The 25,516-nt window shown below is 40.5% G+C and overlaps 1 long non-coding RNA gene across 1 annotated transcript; it reads left to right on the top strand.

Moving 5' to 3' along the window:
- Nucleotides 1-4,097: 4,097 nt before the first annotated feature.
- LOC119495319 lies at nucleotides 4,098-17,369 on the top strand. The gene is made up of 3 exons (XR_005208441.1): nucleotides 4,098-4,108; nucleotides 6,836-6,839; nucleotides 17,289-17,369. It is a non-coding gene; the product is annotated as an uncharacterized LOC119495319 (long non-coding RNA).
- The last annotated feature ends 8,147 nt before the right edge of the window (nucleotides 17,370-25,516 follow it).

Raw genomic sequence — 25,516 nt, forward strand, 5'->3', positions numbered from 1 at the left:
GGATATCGGGCCGATACAGATTAAAATAGTTGGATCGGGTATCGTGACAATGGGGCCGATTTAGTCAATACAGTTCTATATTTACATACTATACACATTATATACTGGAATTTTGAATTCCTGTTTAAGTTTTGACCTATTTGTTTCTGCATTAAAAAGGTTTACACTTGAATTATAATCCCTGTTCATTTTGAAAATGTTTTACCGAGTTGCTGGTGTACGGTTTATTATTTTAATAATAAATAACAATTAAATAAATGTACATCTATATTTATTGGTCACATTTTGTTTTACAATGTTAGGAAAGCAATGTTTAACTCAAGCCTGATGTTGCGGTATAGGTGTAGAGGTATCGGGACCAAAACAGTCAAATCGGTGCATCCCTAGTTTTTAGCATATCTAATTGTGGTGTTTTGTGCAGGCCAGTCACATTCTTCCACATCAAAACCATTTCTTTATGCTTTGTGCACTTGTCATTGTCAAACTGTTGCAACAAAGTTGGAAGCATGATATTGTCTAAAAAAATATCATTGTATGCTCTGATGTCAGGACATTTCACTTCATTAGAACTAAGAACCAAACCATGAAAAACAGCCCCAGACCAGAAATACACAAAAGCAGTAGTGGCCACGTAAGCTACTAGCCTGCTAAAAGTAAACCAAATCTAGAATGTATATCCATATTCATCCCTTCCTTTCCTTTCCAACCTACTTTCCTCCCACCATCCATATTGATGCCTGTAGAAGCAGGCAGGAGAGAAAACATCTCTGGGCGTCCGTCCCATGATTTGCATGTGATAAATAAATGAGGTGAACCAATCAAGGGAGCTCTGTGTGTTTGTATGTATGTGTGTGTGCTCATGTCCGTGGCGCTCAGCTGGTTAAAATTGCATGACAGGCAGGAGGGGAGGAGGAGGACGCATAAGAGAAGAAAAAAATGATCGGTCCAGCACAGTAGTTAGTTTATGTAAAGAAAGAGAGACACTGAGTGAGAGAGAGAGAGGAATGGGAAATGCAGAGCCTTGGAGGGCCCTGTCGCACCGCTCGACACAATAATGAATTTCAAATAAGTTATTCACTTCAGGAGTAAGTGGCTGGCACCCACTCCTTACAGCTGGTTTGTTGAGATAATTGATTTTCAAATAGTTTTGAGGACGAGGAACGGGGACGGGGGCTGGCGGAGGGAGAGGAGGGGGGGTCTAGTGAGCGAACCGACGATGACAACTACAACAGGGGAAGTGTGCGTATGTGTGGCACTGCTACTTTTGAGTGTGTGCACGTCAATTATGCGTGTGAGAGAAGTCACAGGGATGTTTTAATTTGCGTAGGAAAGAGGCCGTGTCGGAATGGAGGCTAGCTGTAATTAAACTGATACAGCTCTGCAGACGCACACACACACTCATGTAGGAAAGATGAATTTTTCATGTCTCGCACGTCTACTTCATCTCCACCGTCTCCCTCTCTCGTCCCGGCTCAGGGCGTGCTGGCTAGCTAAACTTTGCGCTTGCTTTTCGCAGCGCTGTTAACATGGCAGCCCTCCTCTGCTGGCTGCACTGACACAGATAACTGAGCATCCGGGATGACAGCGACACAAACTCAATGAGATGCATTAGTGGCAGGATTTGAATTGACAATGTAATTTACCACATCTCCCTCTCTCTCTTCTGCCAACTCTCTCCCACTCTATCTGTCTCCACCACCCTCTTCTCGCTATCGCTCTGTTTAATTCATAGTAAGAGGGAGAAAGTGAGGTGAGGAAACTCAAGCAGCCGCTGGGGTTTCCATCATGAATATATTTAACACGTTAAACATCATACAGGGGAGAGGTAGGGATAGAACAACAAACACTGTCCAGCAAAACATTCATCATTGAAAAAGCACCCGATTCCACTGTTATCAGGCTATTAAATAGGCGTTATCAGTCACTATAAGCACCATAGATGTGGGTCAGTAGGGGCCTACTACCTAGTACGTTGTAAAAGTGAAACTTAAAAGCAACACGTTCTAAGAAAACTGAATGAAACGTCACATTTTGAACACAAACAAAAAGGCTTCTTTAGGTTTAGGCAACAAAACTATAACTTCTTTAGGTTTAGGCAATAAAACTACAACTTCTTTAGGTTTAGGCAACAAAACTACAACTTCTTTAGGTTTAGGCAATAAATGTACAACTTCTTTAGGTTTAGGCAAAAAACAGGTTTAGGCAATAAAACTACAACTTCTTTAGGTTTAGGCAACAAAACTACAACTTCTTTAGGTTTAGGCAATAAAACTACAACTTCTTTAGGTTTAGGCAAAAAAACAGGTTTAGGCAATAAAACGACAACTTCTTTAGGTTTAGGCAACAAAACTAAAACATCCTTAGGTTTAGGCAACAAAACTACAACTTCTTTAGGTTTAGGCAATAAAACTACAACTTCTTTAGGTTTAGGCAACAAAACTACAGCTTCTTTAGGTTTACGCAATAAATGTACAACTTCTTTAGGTTTAGGCAATAAAACTACAACTTCTTTAGGTTAAGCAAATACAACTACAACTTATTTAGGTTTAGGCAACAAAACAGGTTTAGGCAATACAACTACAACTTCTTTAAGTTTAGTCAAGTTTAGCACCACAAAGTAATTAGGGCACCAAAATGGTTAGCCACAACACACAATCAAACAAACACATTGAAGCAAAAAGAGAGACTGCACAGTTTATGCACAACGTGTAGTGCACAGCACATACACGTACACAATGCTACTTTGATGTCTTCCTCTGGAGAAACATCGATTAAAAGATGTGTTGTTGTACTCGAGTGTCACCTGTGAGTCTTGTGCACCACAAAGTCTTCCATAGTTTGCTTTAGGTTCATTCATAGTGCAAAATAGACTAACCAGTCCACTCTGCCTCTCTGTCCTACTGAGCTCCTCAAAGTTTACACTGTATAGCTGAATGAGGCTCTGCAGTCACATCAGGGATTATTGTGACAAACAGCAGAAAGGCCTCACACACCTCACTGAAGGGAAAAATTCGTCATTGAACGCATAAGTCACCTGCAGGATCCACCTTGAGCATTAGCATCGTTAGCATGAACATGTTAGCCAGCATGCACCTTTTCACTCATTAGGGCAAACCATGCCACGCTGATTTACGTTTCCATTACCAGTTTTAGGTGGTGGTCCCTTTTCTGTTTTTATTTCATGTCATGGACACTCAGTTATGTTCTACATTTGATAAGATGACTTTTGCCATGTCTGCTAAAAAAAAAAAAAATGGGAAAGAAAGGGATTCCCATCAGCTTTGTTGGGTGGCACCTGTCCAGTTTCTCATGCCTTTTCGGTCTAAATTCCAATAAAAAATAATAAACTTCTGTTTTATGTTCACTTGATTTAGGTGTTAAATTACAAACCATGGGATCATTCACTGAGGCCTGTTTTTTTTTTTTTTTAATGTTCCAAAGTCAGCCCCAGGCAGTTATTATACCCTTTTTTTTGACAATTGTGCAGCAGAGATTTGCATTAACCAACATTCTGGATCGGTCATGAAAGTAGTATGTCAACAATGTCAATCATCTTTTCCAAAACCCTAAGTGGTGCTTTAGTTGTCACATGTCCAAAAAACGTTGTCATTGAACCTAATCCAGGGTTTCGGAATCATCCACTATCAACGCTGTTTGACGGGTGGTTTGTGAACACACCTCCTACGCTTTCCATGACTTCAATTCTCAGGCAACAGGACGGTTTGACAGCTTTGGCCTTGGGCCTAGATACTCATTTAGACCATAATTGAGCTATAAGCTAAAAGGGTAATCGGGACAGCCTCTATTTAGCACCTGACTGACTGTCTGTGTGTGTGTGTGTGTATGTGTGTGCATGTGTGTGTGTGTGTGTGTTTGAAACCCAAACCTTGTCATTGTGCAAGAGGAGGAGCGAGGAGCAGGCTCTGTGCAGACATGTACGCAATCTCTGGAGCCAAATTCTCACACAGGACAGGAGGGTTGCAGGGCTAAAATCAGACACATACATGCACATGTACACACACACACATACACACACACACGCACACATACGGGCTAATTGCACACACTTGAAAGCACCCTCAGAACACAATAGTTTTTTTGTGTTTGTGTGCATGTGTACATGTGCGTGTGAGTGTGTTCTTTCTGATTCAGATTGACAGGATGCTTAGGAGGCTGTGTGCTCACTATAATTACACACACTTGAGAAATGTCGGCTCTCGGTGTTGGAGAGGAGGGTGTAATCAACGCTCTCCCTGTCAAACGCGCACACACACATACACACACCTGACATTCTTGCAGAGATTAGCAACACACCTCTTTGCTCTGGAATCCAATCCGAGGATGAAGAAAATAAGTCAGGTACACACACACACACTCACACGCACACACACAAAGGAAGCATCACTGCCACCACAGTCATCATCAGTGACAGCTGTTGTCTTATCATCAAATCTGTCAGCATCATCACTATCATCATCACCTTCCGCGTTGCATGTTGTTGGCAGCAATCTTTGTTTATTACTTAAGTCAAGAGCTTATAAAATATTAACCCATTTGCCTGTGCACGCACATACACACTACACACACACACACACACATGGATACAGGGAAATAACACTTTAGGTCATTGCACCATATTCAAGTTCATGTTGAGGTTAGATGTGCAGAAAACAGCATGAGCAGATGGGAAATGAAAAAAGAGATTTAGGCCCTATCTACACAGATATTTCTAAAAACAGATATTTTCCCCTCCGTTTGAAAAAAAAAAAATCTGCTTACACAACCTTCATTTTACAAAATATCTTCGTCCACATTCGAACGCAAAAACAAGTCCAAACAGTCACCGTAATATTTACATGTCACCACGAGTGAGATCACAAGTTAGGGGTCAAGGAAATTTTGTTACGACCCTTCTCACTCCCTTCCCTTCAGCTTCATTACAGTCAGTTTGATAACAGCTATTGTTGGTAGCAGGCTTGGATTCCTGTCATCACTCTGCCGTCTTCAACTCTCTTTACATGCATAAATGACGAAAGGGAGGTCATTCAGGTTTATGTCCATCGAGTGCTCCAAACCTCGCCTTCAATCGCCCGAAAGCACATTCAATCACCGTTCAGCCTCGACATGTTTAATGTGTTCCTTCTTTGGACTCCTGTGACTGTAACATTTTTCAAATGTAAAGTAGTAATTAGTCCCAGCAGTGATCACAAAACGCAAAAAAAGCCGGTAGTCCGCCATCTTTGTTATTGTTTCTGGCGCATGCTCATTACAGAAACAATGGGTATGCGCGGAATGAGGAGAGGACGTCATCGTTTTCCAAACACTCCGTTTTACACGTCCACACAGATACGAAGTAACCAGAGTTTTTTTTTTAAATCTGCACCTTAGAAGGCGTTTTCAAAAACAACTTTTTTTGTGACCCAAAACTCTGTTTGCGTGTGGACGGGAGGCCAAAACAGAGAGGAAAATATCAGTTTTTAAAAATAGCTGTATACGTGTAGACAGGGCCTTAATCCAAACATCATTTTTATATTTGTATATGGACACCTGTCAAATTGTAGGACGATGCATATCATTCATATTCATATCACACAAGTACAGACGTAGGCAAAATTGTTGGTACTCTTCCGTTAAAGAAAGAAAAACCCACAAAGGTCACTGAAATAACTTGAAACTGAGAAAAGTAATAATAAATAAAAATTTATTGAAAATTAACTAATGAAAATGAGACATTGCTTTTGAATTTTGGTTCAACAGAATCATTTTAAAAAACAAACTAATGAAACTGGCCTGGACAAAAATGATGGTACTCTTAACTTAATATTTTGTTGCACAACCTTTTGAGGCAATCACTGCAATCAAGTGATTTCTGTAACTCTCAATGAGACTTCTGCACCTGTCCACAGGTATTTTGGCCCACTCCTCGTGAGCAAACTGCTTCAGGTTTGAAGGGTGCCTTCTCCAGACTGCATGTTTCAGTTCCTTCCACAGATGTTCAATAGGATTTAGATCCGGGCTCATAGAAGGCCACTTCATAACAGTACAATGTTTTGTTCTTAGCCATTCTTGGGTGTTTTTAGCTGTGTTTTGGGTCATTATCCTGTTTGAGGACCCATGACCTGCAACTGAGACCAAACTTTCTGACACTGGGCAGCACATTTCGCTCCAAAATGCCTTGATAGTCTTCAGATTTCATTGTACCCTGCACAGATTCAAGACACTCTGTGCCAGATGCAGCAAAGCAGCCCCATAACATAACCGAGCCTCCTCCATGTTTCACATTAGGTACAGTGTTCTTTTCTTTGGATGCTTCATCTCTTCGTCTGCGAACATAGAGCTGATGTGACTTGCCAAAAAGCTCCAGTTTTGTCTCATCTGTCCAAAGGACATTCTCCCAGAAGCTTTGTGGCTTGTCAATATGCATTTTGGCAAATTCCAGTCTCGCTTTTTTATGATTTGGTGTCCTCCTGGGTCGTCTTCCATTAAGTCCACTTTGGCTCAAACAGTGACGGATGGTGCGATCGGACACTGATGTACCTTGACCTTGGAGTTCACCTCTAATCTCTTTGGAAGTTGTTCTGGGCTCTTTGGTTACCATTCGTATTATCCGTCTCTTCAATATGTCATCAATTTTCCTCTTGCGGCCACGTCCAGGGAGGTTGGCTACAGTCCCATGGACCTTAAACTTCTGAATAATATGAGCAGCTGTAGTCACAGGAACATCAGGCTGCTTGGAGATGGTCTTATAGCCTTTACCTTTAACATGAAGGTCTATAATGTTCTTTCTAATCTCCTGAGACAACTCTCTCCTTAGCTTTCTGTGGTCCATGTTCAGTGTGGTACACACCATGATACCAAACAGCACAGTGACTACTTTTCACCCTTTAAATAGGCAGACTGACTGATTACAAGTTTGAAGATACCTGTGATGCTATTTACAGGACACACCTTAGTTTAATATGTCCCTATGGTCACATTATTTTACATCTTTTCTAGGGATACCATCATTTTTGTCTAGGCCAGTTTCATCAGTTTGTTTTTTAAAATGATTCTGTTGAACCACAATTCAAAAGCAACAGCTGATTTTCATTAGTTAATTTTCAGTAAATTTTTATTTATTATTACTTTTGTCAGTTTCAAGTTATTTCAGTGACCATTGTGGGTTTTTCTCTCTTTAACGGAACGTTACCAACAACTTTGCCTACGTCTGTATATCCTGCCCACACCTTCATAATAAAATAGGTTGATTATAAGTTGTGTTTATGCAGTATTTTTTTCAAAGTAATACATGACTGTTCCAAAAATGGCTCATGAACAATTTCTAATCTGACACCTCTACTGTTGAGGTCTTGTTGGGTTTTGGCTAAAACTACCTAATTAAGGCCTTCATGGTCAAAAAGAATCAACGCTGTCTGCTGTAAGGAAACGGGACATGCACTGTGGTCTTCTTTGTCGAAGTCACACACTTTGCATGACATCAAGCTCAGAAAAACGTGAACAGGTCAATTAAATAAATGAAGAAACAACCGTTGAGGACAGTCACACTTCAAAAAAAATTATAAATTAGGGTTGTCAATGGATTAAAATATTCAATCATGATTAATCGCATGATTGTCCATAGTTTATTAATCGCAAATTAATCACACATTTTTTTATCTGTTCTAAATGTACCTTAAAGGGAGATTTGTCAAGTATTTAATACTCTTATCAACATGGGAGTGGGCAAATATGCTGCTTTATGCAAATGTATGTATATATTTATTATTATAAATCAATTAACAACACAAAACAATGACAAATATTGTCCAGAAACCCTAACAGGTACTGCATTTAGCATAAAAAAATATGCACATGGCAAACTCAACAGCTGTCAGTGTGTCAGTGTGCTGACTTGACTATGACTTGCCCCAAAACTGCATGTAATTATCATAAAGTGGGCATATCTGTAAAGGGGAGACTCGTGGGTACCCATAGAACCCATTTACATTCACATATCTTGAGGTCAAAGGTCAAGGGACCCCTTTGAAAATGGCCATGCCAGTTTTTCCTCTCCAAAGTTTAGTGTAAATTTGGAGCGTTATTTAGCCTCCTTTGCAGCAGCTAGCATGACATGGTTGGTACCGATGGATTCCTTAGGTTTTATAGTTTCATTTGACACCAGTATCTTCACTCTAGCTTTAAAACCCGCTACAACCTAAACATTGCAAGTTGCGTTAATGCGTTAAAGAAATTAGTGGCGTTAAAACAAATTTGCGTTAACGCGTTATTATCACGTGAACTTTGAGAGTAAATTATGGCTTCTGTCTTGGCCATATGAATTTGAAAAAGAAGACGTATGGCTTGGTCTTGATATGAATAAACTAACCTTCAGTAGTCCTTTGACATCTGGATCTCCCAACTTACTTGTTAAAGCAACTTTCTATAAGCTGACTAATAGTGTTTTTCTCTCCGTTCCCCCCTCGGCACCTTAATTACCTTCGGCCACCATTTACCAGAGGGTTATTAAGGAACAGCTGTCCCCTCCCTATGTTTATGTATGTATGTTTCTGCCCTCCCATCTCAGCCCCTTAGGCTACCAGTCCTGCCTTTTAGCATAATAAGCGTGCACTCTGCAGTCCAGGTTCCATGGTCATTATTCTGCACCCTGTGGTCCCTGCATTCCCAAGTACTCCCCCAGGTCCCGGGACTCCCGCTGGGCAGTGTTGAGGGAACACTGTTTTCATTAAGACGGTCATTTTCTGCACACTGTGATTTGTGTGCGTTCTTTTAAATAGTTTTTAAAAAGCCAGGGCCCCCTTGCATTAAATACCGCCGCAGTAGAACTATTAAGTGGAGAGAAGCAGCCGGACGAACTGTCGCTGTTATGGCATTTCAATTCCATCGCAATGGGATGGCGTTAAGACACACACATGCACACACACACACACAAACACACACACCACCTTAGCCCCTGTTGTGGACAGACGGCACGTAGCTAAACATCTAAACATCGCTTCAAGCTTCTTTTTTTCCATCCTCATTGCTTTTGCACAGCTTTCATTATTACTCAGACGCTGACAGCGCCCACACACACACACACACACACACACACACACACACACTCACACACAACCTTCCACTGTCTCCTCTTTACCAGCAGCCATTATTCCCTTTTTCCGAACTTCAAGACGGGCAAATTAATTACGGCCTTCTTGATCTAGAAACAATTATGATTGCCGCGCGGCCTCCTCAGCGGAGCCTCAAAGTGTCATGGCTGCCACTCCCAGCATCTTTGAAGCGCTGTGCTAGTGGATGGCACTATTAGTGTGGCACTGCATCTTATCACCGTGGCCCCGTCACCCTACTAAGAACTCTGAGGCAGTGTACCCTCTAATAATTAATAATTACCAAATCTAACTGCAGATATGCTTTTTCTCATTAAGAAGGAAGAGAGATACTTAATCATTTCTTTCTCTCTCTCTGTGTGTGTGTGTGTGTGTGTGTACACATGTATGTGTAAATGCATCCTTTGCTGTGTGTGTCTTTGCAACCCTTTCTCCCACTACAAAATGAATGTATATACTAATAGTATATAAACATTTCAAATATGTTTTGGACAAAACCTTAACCAAGTGCTTCAAGGTGCCTAAACATAACCATGAAAATGTTGATCATACTTTAGTTGCTAGGGGACCTGTTTCATCCAGTTTGCAACATGCAAGTTGAGATTTGAATTGCTCATTTTAATATGTTTAAACCTGCAGTAGGCAGAATGTTTTTGGCATCATTGGGTAAACATAACAACCTTTCAGCATATTGTAATTCAAGTGTTCTGAGAAAAAAAACTAGACTTCTGCTCCTCCTCATGGCTCTGTTTTCGGACTTTAGAAAATCTAACCCATGAAGGGAGACTTTGACCAATCACAGGTCATTTCAGAGAGAGAGAGAGAGAGAGAGTTCCTATTGGCTGTTCATTCATCGGATGCAGCTGTCAATCACTCGCAAACTCCGATCAAATGGTCAAACTAGGCAGTGCTGATCAAATATGAATTAATATTCTTTTACTGTAATGACTATTTCTCGCGTAAAATGTTTTCAGAAATATCTTTTAGTGTACTGTTTAGCTGTAAAAGGAGGAAGTTTGCTCCGGCTGGTGGGCGGTGCTTGGTATTTCCTCAACTGATCTCAACATGGCTGCCCAGTCACAAATTTTCTCATTTTACAGCTAAACAGTACACTACAAGATGTTTCTGAAAACATTTTATGTGAGAAAAAGGCATTACAGTAACAGAATATTAATTCATATTTGATCAGCGCTGTCTAGTTTGACCGTTTGATCGGAGTTCACGAGTGATTGACAGCTGCTCAGAGACGGCAAGGCTCCAGCTCGGCTCTGATTGGTTGTTTTCCTCCGGTCTGTGAAATCTTGCAGATGTCGTTGGGAGCACCGGAGGACAAGGAGGTACATGATTTTTTTCAGATTACCTGTCTCATGTTCCACTGTCAGGATATAGTGATCATTTTATAAAAATAACTTTTTTCAATCCTATTGGCTCCAACCTGCCTACTACAGCTTTAACTATTTAAAACAAAAGTCCTACTTGTGACCTGCATGAGCACGCCAGAGCCTCTTTTTTTAGAATTCGCAAGCGACGATTTGTGAAACGTGATGCCGCCACCAATCTGCTTGTAAGCAACGAACAGTTTGTAGAGGCGTTCAATGTAAGCATGTCTCATTATGTTGACAAAAAAACGTAATCTGGACAACATTATGCATCCCACTAGTAAACTGGTTTACACTCAAAATGAAAAGTACTCAAATTTCTGCATCTTGCAGAAGACAACAAATCACAAACATGTTGTATCAGCCTTCCTGGGTGCAGGCTCAATGATCATCACAGTCTAAGTTCTTTAAAACAGGTTAGTAGAGTCAAGTGCATGTAAGGTAAACAAATCACTGTCATAGATCTAGGGCACATACTGTAGAGCAAATTTCAAGGTATTAAGTTTCCTACAAATATATTAGTGAACGCAAACTATTTGTGTATGAACATAGAGTTTAGGAGTATTTGTTTTAACCCTGAGGATTTTTTTTGTATATGGGTGTTTTTGTGTTTCTGATTTTTATGAAATGCAGAAAGAATTAGTGTGAGAAAAACTGTGTAAAAAACTGTCCACATGAATATGTTTGTTTGTCCTGAGTGGATGGGGCGGTAGTTTAGGCAGGCCTCCCCTATCATAACTGAGACACACACTCAGTCATGTTCACGTCAATTCACTGTCGGTGGCATAGCAAAGTCTGCAGGGGGCATGCTCACACACTCATGCACACACACACTGCTTGTGTATGTGTTTTAGATCTGTCCAAGAGGTGATGCACAGATGTGTATATGAATGTGTGGATGTATTCTGTGCAGATATACTTTCAGCATTTCTTTGGTCAATCAAATTTGCAAAAAAAAAACCTCCAAAATAGCACAATATAAACTTTACCTACAGAAAATCCACAAGCTTTATTCCTCATGAATGTCTTCTAAGAAAAAAACACCTTCCTTCATCAGTTTTGTCTGTTGTTCTCAGAGAAGCTGTGACGTAGATTGCACAGAGAAGTGAGTTGGGCGCTCTAGTTTATAATGAATGTATTAGGGCTGTCAATCGATTCAAATATTTAATTGCGATTCAGCGCAAATTAATCACACATTTTTTTATCTGTTCAAAATGTATCTTAAAGGGCGATTTTCAAGTATTTAATACTCTTATCAACATGGGAGTGGACAAATATGCAAATAGGCAAATCAATTAATAACACAAAACAATGACAGATATTGTCCAGAAACCCTCACAGGTACTGCATTTAGCATAAAACAATATGTCAAATCATAACATGGCAAACTGCAGCCCAACAGGCAACAACAGCTGTCAGTGTGTCAGTGTGCTGACTTGACTATGACTTGCCCCAAACTGCATGTGATTATCATAAAGTGGGCATGTCTGTAAAGGGGAGACTCGTGGATACCCATTTGCGACAAGCTAGTATGCTATGTTGGTACCAATAGATTCATCAGGTTTTCTAGTTACATATGATGCCAGTATCTTCACTCTAGCTTTAAAACTGACACGTTATTATCATCGCGTTAACTTTGACGGCCCTAGTATGTATGTATATTACATATAATATATTTACAGTAATAAATGACAGATATTAAAAGCGTGGCAACAGAAAAAATCTGTGATAACAGTTTTGGTACTTACCTTAGCTCTAGCGGTATACAGCCATGCAGATAGTTCACCTGAGCTGTTTCTTCAGTAGAAAGCCGTTCCAATGTAAACTGTCATTGAGATCTGTGGGTTATAGAGAACACACTGATTCTGGAACGACAATTACTGTTGAATTTTCAATTTTTCAATGCGTGAGCACCACAATTAAAATCTCACTCACCTCTTGTTTGTTTGTTTGCATAATCCAAACCACATAATGCAATTTATTTAAGTTAGGGCTGTCAAAGTTAGTGCGATAACGCACTACGCAAATTAGTTTTAACACCAACAATTTTCTTAAGGCATTAACGCAACTTTACGATTTTTAGGTTGTAACGGGCTAAATAATGCTCCAAAGGAAAAACTGGCATGACCATTTTCAAAGGGGTCCCTTGACCTCTGACCTTATGATATGTGAATGTAAATGGGTTCTACGGGGACCCACGAGTCTTCCCTTTACAGACATGCCCACTTAATGATAATCATATGCAGTTTGGGGGCAAGTCATAGTCAAGTCAGCACACTGACACACTGACAGCTGTTGTTGCCTGTTGGGCTGCAGTTTGCCTTGTTATGATTTGAGCATATTGTTTTATGCTAAATGCAGTATCTGTGAGGGTTTCTGGACAATATCTGTCATTGTTTTGTGTTGTTAAATAATTTCCAATAATAAATATATATATATATACATTTCCATAAAGCAGCATATTTGCCCCACTCCCATGTTGATAAGTGTATTAAATACTTGAAAAATCTCCCTTTAAGATTCATTTTGAACAGATAAAAAATGTGATTAATTTGCGATTAATCGTGATTAATCGCAAATTAATCACGATTAAGCATTTTAATTGATTGATCAGTGCGAGTTATGGGTTAGATTCTTACTGTTTTTAATCAAGATTAAGTATTTTAATTGATTGACAGCCCTTATTATTAGAAATGGAAATTACTTTTTGGAGTTGTTGCTTAGCTTGCATTTCAACAGGATGTTATTCAACTGCCAAAATGTCACTCATACGTACCTGTGTCTTGGCTTGTATTTTGAAATGTGCTGGGAAAGAAGAAAAAACTCAGCCATACAATGTATTTATCTAAAAAAAAAATCAATATGAATGTATTCTTTTGGATGGAACACCACAAAAAGGTCAACTCCATCAATTCATCCCTCTCGCCCGTCTTCTCGCTGCACGTCCCTCTTCCTGTCACTCATGATTTCTTTATTTCCTCACGACTCCTTTTGCGTCATCCCTCCCTCGTCTGTTCCTTCTAACGCTCGCTCTGAACATTCTGCCTCCAAGAAAATAACATTACACCCTGCTACTGAATGGGCTTTTTGCATGGATGCGTGTGTGTGTGTGTGTGTGTGTGTGTGTGGGCGCGTACATGTGTTCTGACGCCGGCAGGCTGGTTAGGGTGTGAGTGCCTGTACCTGTTTCCATTCAGGTGCAGTGTGCTTTTACTTGCCTATCTAAACATGTCCATGTGTGTATATACACGTGAGTATGTGTGCAGGTGTGAATGGGTCTGGTGGATTGGGCGAGTTAGCTTCATGGCTGCCCACAATCAACCTTCCCCTGCCTGCCTCAACACACTGACCCGGGCTATTGTCCAGCACAAAGCACTCTGGAGAGCAGCACCTCACCAGGCATTAGCATTTTAATCACAACACACATAAACATTGTGAGCGTAAAGCCTGTCAACAAAAAGAGAATATATCAGTAAAGAAGTGATTTTTATATGAGGAACAAAAATAATCTCCATCACAATGGGAACAAAAAAACAGGGAACTTCCATAGGAGCGGAATAATCATGTTTTTCTCAGTTAGTAAACTATATGTAGTGCATGCACTTTACTTTACTTCGCCTGCTCTATATTTCTCACGATGCTTCAACTACCTCTCCAGTTCCATGCCGATCCACAGGTGTTTGAACAGAGTAAAGGTTTACGCACACTGTGTCCAAAGCAGGACATCCATCCTTCTTAATTGTCACCGTTTAGAGGTTACCATTTGGAGTGTTTTCGTTGCAACGCGCACTTTACGTGACTCTGCCTACTGTCAATCACCAGACACCCGGAGGGAGAAGTGGAAATCTCTGCCAGGCGTGCGTGTCACGTTAAACTTCACTATCACATCCGTGTTTGTCATTCAGCTGGGTCGTAATTTGTTACTTACCTTTAGGCGAGGTTTGTTTTTTTAAGTGAGGAAACTGTTTACTGCAAATGTTAAAACCTGTAATTGGATGGCAATGTGAGACAATAGTGTTTAACTCTAAATGGTACTCTACATGAAAAATAACAAGAAAGTAATCTGCAGAATATTACCCATAGTTTAACAACAATTTAAACAAAAAGCTTTACCAAAAAATACATACGTATATACAGTATGTGTTCTATTAGCATTTGGTCATCGTTCATGCAGTTACAAGCTAGTTGGGTTTGTTTACACTCCGGCCCAACTCCAAACCCCCTACACCCTCTCACCTTCTCCCTATCCACTTCCACTCTGTTTGCGCATTCGCGTGGAGGGTCCGCCATATTAAGTGCCATCCCAAACCAATCAGTGGGGAGTTTTAGCCGCCTTGACTGAAGACGTGCAACGCCGTTTTGTGTTCGTCATGGAACACGCTCCGATGTCAGTTCCGTCCGACTACCAGTACAAACATTTACTCATAAACTGCTCAAACTAAGATAGACAATTAATTTATTCTATTATTTTAATTTAATTTATTATTATAATTATTATTTATTTATTTATTTTATATTTAATTTATCGTTTATTGTCATACAGACGTTATTAACTTCAAGTAAATACAAGATCAAATATACCCTTAGTCTAGTCTAGAAATCGGTGGACATGTTCATCTGATTGTAAAGTGTTACATATATACAACATATATTTATTATTTTTTTACCCCTGTCAGCAGCTATAACCCCATCATTTATTATATATTCAACTGTGCAATACTGACTTAACAATACAATAATTTAGTGCAATAATTCAGCTGTGCAATAATCAGGTTTACTCTGACTTTTATTTATACAGTACATTTAAACTAATATTCATATTTATTTAAACTATTCTTGGTTGTATTTTTTAATCATACTTAATTATATATCCTATTTTTCAGCATTATTATTTGCATTGTTGTTATACATATTTCTTCTATATTTATTCCAGATTGGGAGCAAAGCGTACCTCAGTTTCCCCCCTGGGGATCAATAAAGTATTTCTGATTCTGATATTTATTTCCTTGCCGGAGAGATGGAAGTTGGTCCTGAGGTTGCCGCTGTATTTATACCCTACACCTTAAAGAAGGGTACTTCATTGAGCTATGAGTGTGACTACCAACAGAGTTCTCTCCATCACGGAGTGGGAGGGTGTAGGGACCGGATTGAAATCGGGCCTCCAATGTGTTGTGTTCTGTCTTCCGATGTCACCATGAAAACCCTCCTGAGAGAAACAGTGACAATCGGCAACAGGTTAACACTGGTTCCTGCAGGTGCGGTGAAAGAAATCCCCTCAGTTGCATGAAAATCACCCACTTATAAAAAAAAAGAGGTGTCATGTTCCAGGTGACTCCAGTGCCATAGAGTTATGCCTTGGCTTAATAATAAATAAATAAAAAAAAATCATAACCGGGCTAAAAATATGCTGAATGAAGGCGATGAGGAGGAGGAGGAGGATGTGATATCTTCCCGTCTTAAAAGCAGTCTTCCTCTTTCACGCCATCCCACTCTCCGATTGGTATAACAGGTAATTAGTGGTGTGTCATGGCCCTGGGGGAGGGGAGGGCTGAGGAACGAGGAAAAGGTGGGTGAGGAGAGAAGCGGAGAGAGAGTGAGAGAGAGATTTCTGATTACCTGACAAGTTAGGGCTGGAAAGGCTACACTTAGCCCATTAAAGATTTTTTTTCTTCAGCGTGACATTTGAGAGCAGCTGCGAAGCTGCGCGCCACCTTGCCATTTCCCTGTACACTGGGCATCCATTTAGGGACAGGGATGGATGAGGGGAGAGAGAGAGAGAGAGAGAGAGAGAGAGACCACCAGGCCATCACAGCACCACAAATGGATTTCATTCACCAAGGTGAACTGTAGTACACTGATAAATGCACTTCCTTGAATGTCAGCAAATGTCACCCAAGAAGCCATTTGCCACCGCTTTAATAGCTTCCCCAGACTTACGGAGGGAGTGACAGAAAGTAAGAAGGCATGAGGTGAGATAAGGAAGATGATGAGTCACACGGAGTGAGGGACAGACAAAGTGAGGGGGACAAACAAATGCACACATGTACAGCGAGGCAACACACACAGAACGACGACGGAGGGATTAAGGCCGAGAGAAAGAGAGAACAGATGAGAACAAGGTTGGGCTATTGTCACTTCCACATGATTAAGCAATTAGCCATTTGAGATGTCTCCAACAAGGTGGTGCAGACAGAAGTGGCTGTTTAGAACATGATCCCTCTCTGGCTCTATTCTTCTCTTTCTCCGTCCGCGGAATCTGTCTCGGTCTGTCTTTGCACCTGCATGTATCCTTCAATTTATGAATGTATTTACAGTATGTGTCTGTTTGAATTTCACTATCTGTGTACATGTACAGTATATACCTGCACACACACACACAAACACACACACACACACACACTCAGCCTTGTCTGTTCAAGCAAGAAGAGTCGACATCATTAAGTGTAATGTGAGAACCTGCAGGTTGGGTTGACGCCTCTGCTTCCTGAGACCTGCCACACAAGGCTAACCCAGGTTAAAACACACACACACACACACACACATACGCACAAATAGATTACACAACACAGTCTCACGGCACTTTCGTGAAATAGTCACAAAATTTAATCCGTTTGCTTCGTGGACATGGACACGAATTTCCCTTTTTTCAACAACATGTTTTTTTGTGTTCAGCAACACATGTCTCAATTTCTGCTTCAGTCTTTTTAAAATAAAAAAATACTTAAAACTACGAAGATCCACTTGGTTAGGCTTGGGCAACAAAACTACTTTAGTTTAGCAAAAAGGTAGACTTGGTTAAGCTTAGGCAACAAAAGTACTTAGTTAGGCTTAGCAAAAAGGTCGACTTGGTTGGGCTTAGGCAACAAAACTACATTAGGTTTAGGAAAAGATCATGTTTTGGGTATAAATAAATCCGAAACTGCTGTTACTTAACTACTGTAGTTACGTGACAAATAAATTAACTTTGACTTCTGGTTTCAGACGGGACAAAAAATCCCCAGCAAAATGTGTGTCTATGTACAATAATCATTACTTTAAATTTTGTGACTATTTCACGAACTGCTGTGTGACTGGGCTGGCTTACAATGCTTCAGGCGTACCATTATAAGACTATTAACAAGTCCTTTGACCTGTTGCTCGAGGTCTTTCTTTGGCGGTAAAGAAAAAAACTGATAAACTGAAAAATGAAAGCTTTGGTTTTCCTCACTGTCCCACTTCTTTTTCTGCTTCACTTTCACTCGTACAATACTTAATCCTGTTGTTTCCCTTGCACTAATTCAACTTTGTTTTACTTGTACATAATGTCCTTTTGTCTCTGTGCACAACTTTTCCAATGCTTTTACGCCTGCATATGTGCTCAGTACGCTTGAATTTAGCATTAACAAATATTTTGTGTGCGTGTGTGTGTGCGTGCGTGCGTGCGTGCGTGCGTGAGGGTGTGTAGGTCGTTTTGACTGCACGAGGACAACGCTGGCTGCAGCCAATCCTAATCCCCCATTCATTTCCACAAGCAGTTGCTAAGGTTACAAATTACCTTTGGTGCTGGTAAGTGGTTTCTTTTATGACACTGGACGCCCTAATCCTTTTACTGAATACATATTTCATTTAGGATTAGCACAACAACGGATACAGTTGTTCTTAGAATATTCCAACTCCAGCTCTCTGTTTTGTTCATGCTCAGGCACACCGCTTGCATATCAATGGACGACTCTCCTTTAAATTAACTAAATAAATTAATACTTTTTTTTTATTTCGGTCTGCTCTTTCTTTTTTTTCACACTAGAGTAGCGGGGAAGCCCGAGGGGAAGTGAAACTCAATCAGGCAGGTAGTGCGAGATGGTAACAACACAGCTATTATCTGGTAAACAATTGATTAGACCACATTATTCTCGTTTTCAGGTTCCTATGGTGTCTTTTAACAGATGACAACAATGTTTCTTTCCTTTAATCTTTCCCAACAGTTGATACACAATTACAGTGATTTTGATTCAAGGCCATTAAATGACATAATCTACATTCTCTCCGTCCCACAACAACCAGTGTGATTCCTCTCAATGACCTCAAATACATTTATGCCACCATCATGTTGTTTATTAAAACACGTTGGGTCTTTCAAGAGTGTGAATTTGTTTGACATTTTAGTCCAAGTCAACCCTCTTTCTGTTGAAGAGGATTTGATTCCAAGAGTGGACACAACTTTTATGATTTGCATAATTACTAAGAAAGAAAAAAATAAACACTTAATTGTCTACTTGATGGTAATGTAAAGAGAGGTTTTTTCCTATATTTTTATCTATCTGTTTATCTTTATTTTAAAGGCAAATCAAAGCGGTTTACATAACTCATGCATGCGTCAAATAAGAAATACACATTTATATATTATTATAAGAATTGATTTTATTTTATTTTATCATTATTGTTTCATGCATAAATAATATGCCCAGCCCAAACGGGCTTACAAGACACCATTATTTCGAAAATAAAGAAAAGACAAACCAGAGTAGCAGTATAAATTACAAATAATACTCAACAAATAAACAATCCAGACGTTTTTTGCCAAGCTTGAGAAACAAAAGTAGCCAATTTATAAGCATTCAAATTAAATAGCCGTTCCATTTTGTCATCATCCAAACACCAAAACATTTCGGAATAAGGATATCAATCAATCAGTCAATCAATCAATCAATCAATCAATCAATCAAAACTCTATTACAGACACAGAGTCCAGATAAAAGACAAGACATTACATATAGCTCAATAAATTACATACAAAAGCAGAATAAAAACTCATGGATTAGAAAGAATATAAATCAGTGTCCTACCAAGAGACAACTATACTCTCCGCTGCTGGGATTGGTAACGCGTAGCACTAAACCTTACGTTTGATAACGCCAAGAAGATCTTATTGTCAGAGTCTTTAATCTGGCAAATCAACTGGTACATGAGATTTCTTAGAGCAGCCTGTAGAGTATTAACCCCTGCAGCCACAAACATTTCACCTGCACTACTAGACCATCGAGGTCTCTTCAGCAATATTCTCATGGCATCATTATAAGCTATACTTGAAGTCTCTGTAAGCTTTTCTGTAGTTTGACAATAAGTGTGCAGTATAGAGACATCTTCACTCCATCTGTGCGTGCGCTAAACTGAGAATCTTTGCTTGTGCATATCATGCAGCATTGCCTATAATTATCTTCATCATCTGTCATTTGTTCTGTATTAAAATATATTTTACCTTATTACAGACACTAAGATAGATAGAAATAAATTAATTTGATTAATGACATGGTGAAAACAAATTGACAGGAGTGAGTTCAGGATATAAACACAAGTTGGGTAAGAAAACTTGAATGCTTTTTATCTGGTTTTACAGATCGGAGTCGGGTCGAATCGTCTAACTCCTTGAAGTGAGTACCAGTTGTGTGCAGTATGACTAAACAACGCTTGGGAACAGTTAACACACTGCTACCTGATGACCTGAGAGAGGGTGAATGTCATATCGAAAAATGAATTTTAACCATGCAGAGATTTGTAAAGAGAAAATGTAAACTCTACATGTTCTTTGTTAGGACCAGCTGCAGCCTGAGAGGCTTTTTGACCTGAACAAAGACTCTTTTGCTGGAAATAAAAGGCTGTGTAGCTGTTGTTGTTTTTTTTAAATCTTGCCTGGACTTGAATAATTCTCGCAGTTTTTAAGGTAATAGCAGACTTTGTTATTGACTTGATAGACTTTGTACCTGAAACTATACAGCAGGATGTCTCACTTGATTTTCAAAGACAGAGAGTTGAGAGAACTTCTAAGGAAAATTAAGGTTCTTTTTAATGTTCTCCTTTTGTTTCCTTCTCTCTCCTAGTGGAGTAGAGGAAAGTGTTTTAAGGCTGAGGTGAAAACCGCAGAATCTAGTCTACTAAGGAGCCACTGACTGACTGGGGTGCAGTGGTGGAAGAAGTACTCAGATCCTTTACTTAAAGGGACTGTTTGTAAGAATCAGAAATTGCTTGTTAACAGCGACACCTGTGGCCGTTAAGTCAACGAAAGTCAGCGCCCTGTTGCTCACGCTCGCTCTAAATAGACATGAACGAGCATCACTCAAAGCAGTGAGGCGACACACGTCAGCTAAAAGCACAATATCACTCTATATTTCAGCTGCTTGGCAGTAATGTTAGCTGACCAGACAATGGTCTCTCCATGAATCAATGCTGATCCTAGTGTTGGCTTTTCCTGCCTCAGCCTCCCGACCGCGGCCGGAGGGAACAGGGGAGACGCCGGAGTTTTGGTCGGAGATGATAACGTTTCTCTCTGCGGAGCCCCGTCACTTCACAAGACACGGGAAACCTCTGTTGGTCTGGAGGAGCTGCAGCAGTTATTTCTGCACAAACGTCCACTGTACATTCACTAGATATTCTCAGAGCTAAACTAACTCTTCTGCAGTGTGGAGTGCGCGCGCATTCACGTGAGAGTGGAGCGAAAGAGCGAGAACGAGCGCGGTGTGTGAGTGAAGGCAAGCAGGCAGAGGAGCAGAGGACAGCAGAGACTCCGGTCCTGGAGACCAAAGCTATGGTCTCCCCCGCGTCCTCCGACCGCGGCCAACACTGTTTAACAGACGGGCTTCACTAGATACAACCAAGAGGTTTTGGTGCTTCTGAGTAGTTTGTGTCGCGGATGGGACACTGACCCGCAATGATTTATACATGTAAGAAGTTACAAACAGTCCCTTTAATACTAATGCATCAATATGTAGCATTTTACCATTATAGCTGGTCAAGGTGGAGTCACATTTAATGACTTGATATATCATTAGTTACTTTAGCCCTCTAAAGGGTCACAAGATAAATCCAAGGGGTCATGAGATGATAAATGGAATAGGAAAGAAAAAAAGTTCATTTTTGTTGCTGTTATTTGTGAAATATTGGGTAATTTAACCTCTCTGGGCCTCAAACAGTTATTTACTTTACACCATCTGAAGAGTTTAGAGGGTAAATGGCTATCATACTGTAGATATCTAAAGGATGTCAAAGGGTCACAAGCCGAAAAGGTCGGGGACCGCTGGTTTAATTTAAAGGGACTCTCTGTAAGAATTAGAAATTGCTTGTTAACAGCGACACCTGTGGCCGTTAAATCACCGACACTCAGCATCCTGTTGCTCGCGCTTGTGCTCCCACTACCGACACACACTGAACTGAACGTGATTGACAGGCATCAAGTTGATTAAGGTTAGCAACATTAGCAGCTAAAACCCCAATATCACTATATATTTCACATGCTTGGCAGTAACGTTAGCTTACCAAACGAAGGTCCCTCCATGAAACTGAGGCCCGGCCGATGTTGATCCTGGTGTTAACTTTTCCTGCTTCAGCCTCCCGACCGTCGGTTGGATTTTCCTGGAAAAAACAGGCCCAGGTTCTTCACACTGAAAGCAGTCTACAGGCTGATAGAAGAAATCCAGAAAGTCGCAGAAGGTCTGATCTTTTGGGTTAGGTTTCAACCTTTTCACACATTGGCAATAAAAAGCAATGAAAACACGTTTATACATGTAAAAACGGACATACACTCCCTTTGAATGTGTGCTCCAGCTGTCATATCAATGTCATGGAGCCAATATTTCTCGCTGAAATGTTATGGAGTAGAAGTATTAAGTACCGAAAAATTTTACTTAAAGCAGCAGTGGGTAGAAGTGGAGCAATTGTGATTAAAAAACAGTTATTTTCATAAAACGGTCACTATATCCTGACAGTAGTGCATGAGACAGGTAATCTGAAAAAAATCATGTGCCTCCGTGTCCTCAGGTGTCCTCCGGTGCTCCTAAAGGCATCTGCAAGATTTCACAGACCGGAAGAAAACAATCAATCAAAGCCGAGCTGGAGCCTTGCCATCTTTGAGCAGCTGTCAATCACTCGTGAACTCAAAATAGGCAGCGCTGATCAAATATGATCAGTTACTGTAATGCCTATTTCTCGCCTCGAATGTTTTCAGAATCATCTTGTATTGCACGTTTTAGCTGTAAAATGAGAAAGTTTGTGACCCGGCCACAATGTTGAGATCAGCTGAGGAAATACCAAGCACCGCCCGCCAGCCAGAGCAAACTTTCTCATTTTAGGACTAAACAGTACACTACAAGATTATTCTGAAAACATTTTACACGAGAAATAGGCATTACAGAAACAGAATATTGATTCATATTTGATCAGCGATGCCTAGTTTGACCGTTTGATCAGAGTTCGCGAGTGACTGACAGCTGCCTCAATTGAATGAACATCCAATAGGAACGCTCTCTCTCTGAAATGACCTGTGATTGGACAAAGTCTCCTGTCACAGGCTGGATTTTTTTAAACCCTGAAAACAGAGCCATGAGGAGGTGCAGAAGTCTAGTTATCTCTCAGAACACTTGAATTACAATATGCTGAAAGGTTATTATTGAATTTTTGCCCAATGATGCCAAAAATATACTGCCTACGGCTGCTTTAAAACATGTTTAACGTGTAAAAAACATACATACAGTCCCTTTAAATGTGTTGTATAAGCTTCTCACATGTTGTTTCAGGTCAAATCTACATCTGAAAAGGAACTCCAGCTGTCATATAAATGTCGTGGAGTAAATATTTCTCGCTTAAATGTAATGGAGTAGAAGTATTAAAGGTCTTATATTGTAAAAAGTTACATTTTCATGACGTTTATATTATAAAGCAGGTTTAAGTTCTATATAAATACTGTGAAAGTATTGAAACACTTAATCCACAGAGAAATATACACAGCCCGTATTCAGAAACTCAGCTTTTGAAACAAGCCGTTTCATCCATTTGTGATGTCACAAATCTACAAAATTTAGACAGTTTTGCAGTTTTAAACGTAAACATTCTAAATGTGTCCCAGTTTATTTCATGTTGCAGTGTATCTGAATAACATCAGCTGACAGGAAGTAAATATGGACCCAAGCTGTTGCCCAGCAATGCAATTCTGTTGCAATTCTGTTGCAATTCTGTTGAAATTCTGTTGCAATTCTGTTGCAATTCCATTGAAATGTACTAAAACGGAGTGTTTCAGACAGAGGGTAAGTACAGGTATATTCAAGCGGACAGCATGAGGAAAATAAAGGGTTTTTTTAACATTAAAGTATGTAAACATGTTCTAGTAGAAACACAAAATACAAGTATGAACTTAAAAATTAGCATGATAGGTCCCCTTTAAGTACCACAAAATTGTACTTCAGTAAAGTACTTGAGTAAATGCACTTAGGCATCTATGAAATAAGATGAGCAGCATTGATGGAAAGTAACTAACTAGCTGAATAAGTTAGTGTTTTGATAACTAGCTGCTGCTCACTGACTGGCTCAATGACTGACGGCCATATTGACTGCTGCCTGTCTGCCTGCCAAACTGACTGACTGGCTGACTATTGAGGCTTAGTCCTGCTATGTGGTGAGATCATCATCACTGGCAAGCACAACAAAAGACTGATGGGAAGAGGCTGTCAGCTTGTGTGTGTTTGTGTGTGTGTGGTGTGTGTGTGGTGTGTGTGTGGTGGGGGGGGGGGGGGCTATAAGTGTGTGATGGCTTCATTCCTGTATCAACACAGTTCTCTCTGTGGATGAGTCAGTAGGCCAAGCCTGACCATCATCCTCTCTCATCTCTCTTCTATTGCACACACACACACACACACACACACACACAGGAAATCAAAAAGCTCTCAGCGCACACACACACACACACACACACACACACACACACACACACACACACACAAACGTGGGCTTGGGGGTGAAGTGGTGCTTAGAAGGAGTGAACTTGGGGTCAGGGTGGAGAGAGACGAGAGGGACAGGTAGCACGTCTGCTGGAGACACTGTGTTTTTATATCCAGCTCGGCTCTTTCTGCTGACTAATCCTGCAATTTTAAACCGGAACATCTCCTCTAAACTATTCATAAACTACTCCGCAGTTTTACAATCATATCATAGTTACATATTTCCCAAAGCTGACTCTCTTTTCTCGCTTTTAAGCGCGAGGAAGGCGTGGAATAAAAGAGAGCAGCAGAAAGAGGGAAGTGACAGGAAGAGCGAAGCCCTTGTTAGGGAGGACACATGGGGGAAGGGATTTAGCGTAACACCCAGCTGTCTACCTGTCTGTCTGATTGAAGGGAAAGTGGGGTTTTCAGTGTAACACAGAGCCAAGTTGTTCTCCTCCGCGGTGGCTAAAAATGTGTGTGTATGTGTACTCTGGTTGCTTGCTTGGTCTCAGGGGCGCCATGGTGAGGAGGAGATAGGCTGACGACCAAAATCTCTCTCTCTCTGTCTCTCTCCTGTCTCCAGTATAGATGTCTCAATACGGACACAAAGAGAAAGGGAGAGGATGAGAGACACACGGGAAGGCAACAACAAGACAGGCCCCCCTCCATGTCAATGCAAAGCCCCCACTGTACCTCTGTTACCCTCTTTCTGATTCAGTCTGGTGAATCTCAATCATCTGCTTTGAGGATATATGACTTCTCCATATTTTCTCTTTCTATCTCTTAATTTTTTTCTCTCTTTACCCTCTTTTGTCCGTCCTGTTATCCTTCCTTCCATCTTTTCTTCCTTCAGTGAAAGGACGGAGCGAGTGGTAGTTTTGTCTGGGTTGCTCTGTATATTGTTGTCCTCCGAGTTTCTACTTATAACTTCCTCCATGTTGGAAACTTTATAACTTTCTTTCAGAACATATTTGCTGTTGCTTGGGTTGCATAACACTAACTTTATGGTGTAGAATAAGAAGAAGATGATATGCATTATTGATTTTCTTTGTTGTTATTTTACACATTACACACACAGGCCTGAAATACATATTATACACATACGTTTATGAGACGTCAGAGTGAAGGGGCTGCCCACGGACAGGCGTCCTGAGCGGTTGGAGGTTTGGTGCCTTACTCAAGGGCACCTCGGCAGTGCCCAGGAGGCAAACTGGCACCTCTCCAGCTACCAGTCCACACTCTCAGTACTTGGTCAATGCAGGGATTTGAACCAGCAACCCTCCGATTCCCAAGCCAAGTCCCTATATGGCCT

This window comes from Sebastes umbrosus, chromosome 10 (genome assembly GCF_015220745.1).
Source record: "Sebastes umbrosus isolate fSebUmb1 chromosome 10, fSebUmb1.pri, whole genome shotgun sequence".
Classification (NCBI taxonomy): Eukaryota; Metazoa; Chordata; class Actinopteri; order Perciformes; family Sebastidae; genus Sebastes; species Sebastes umbrosus.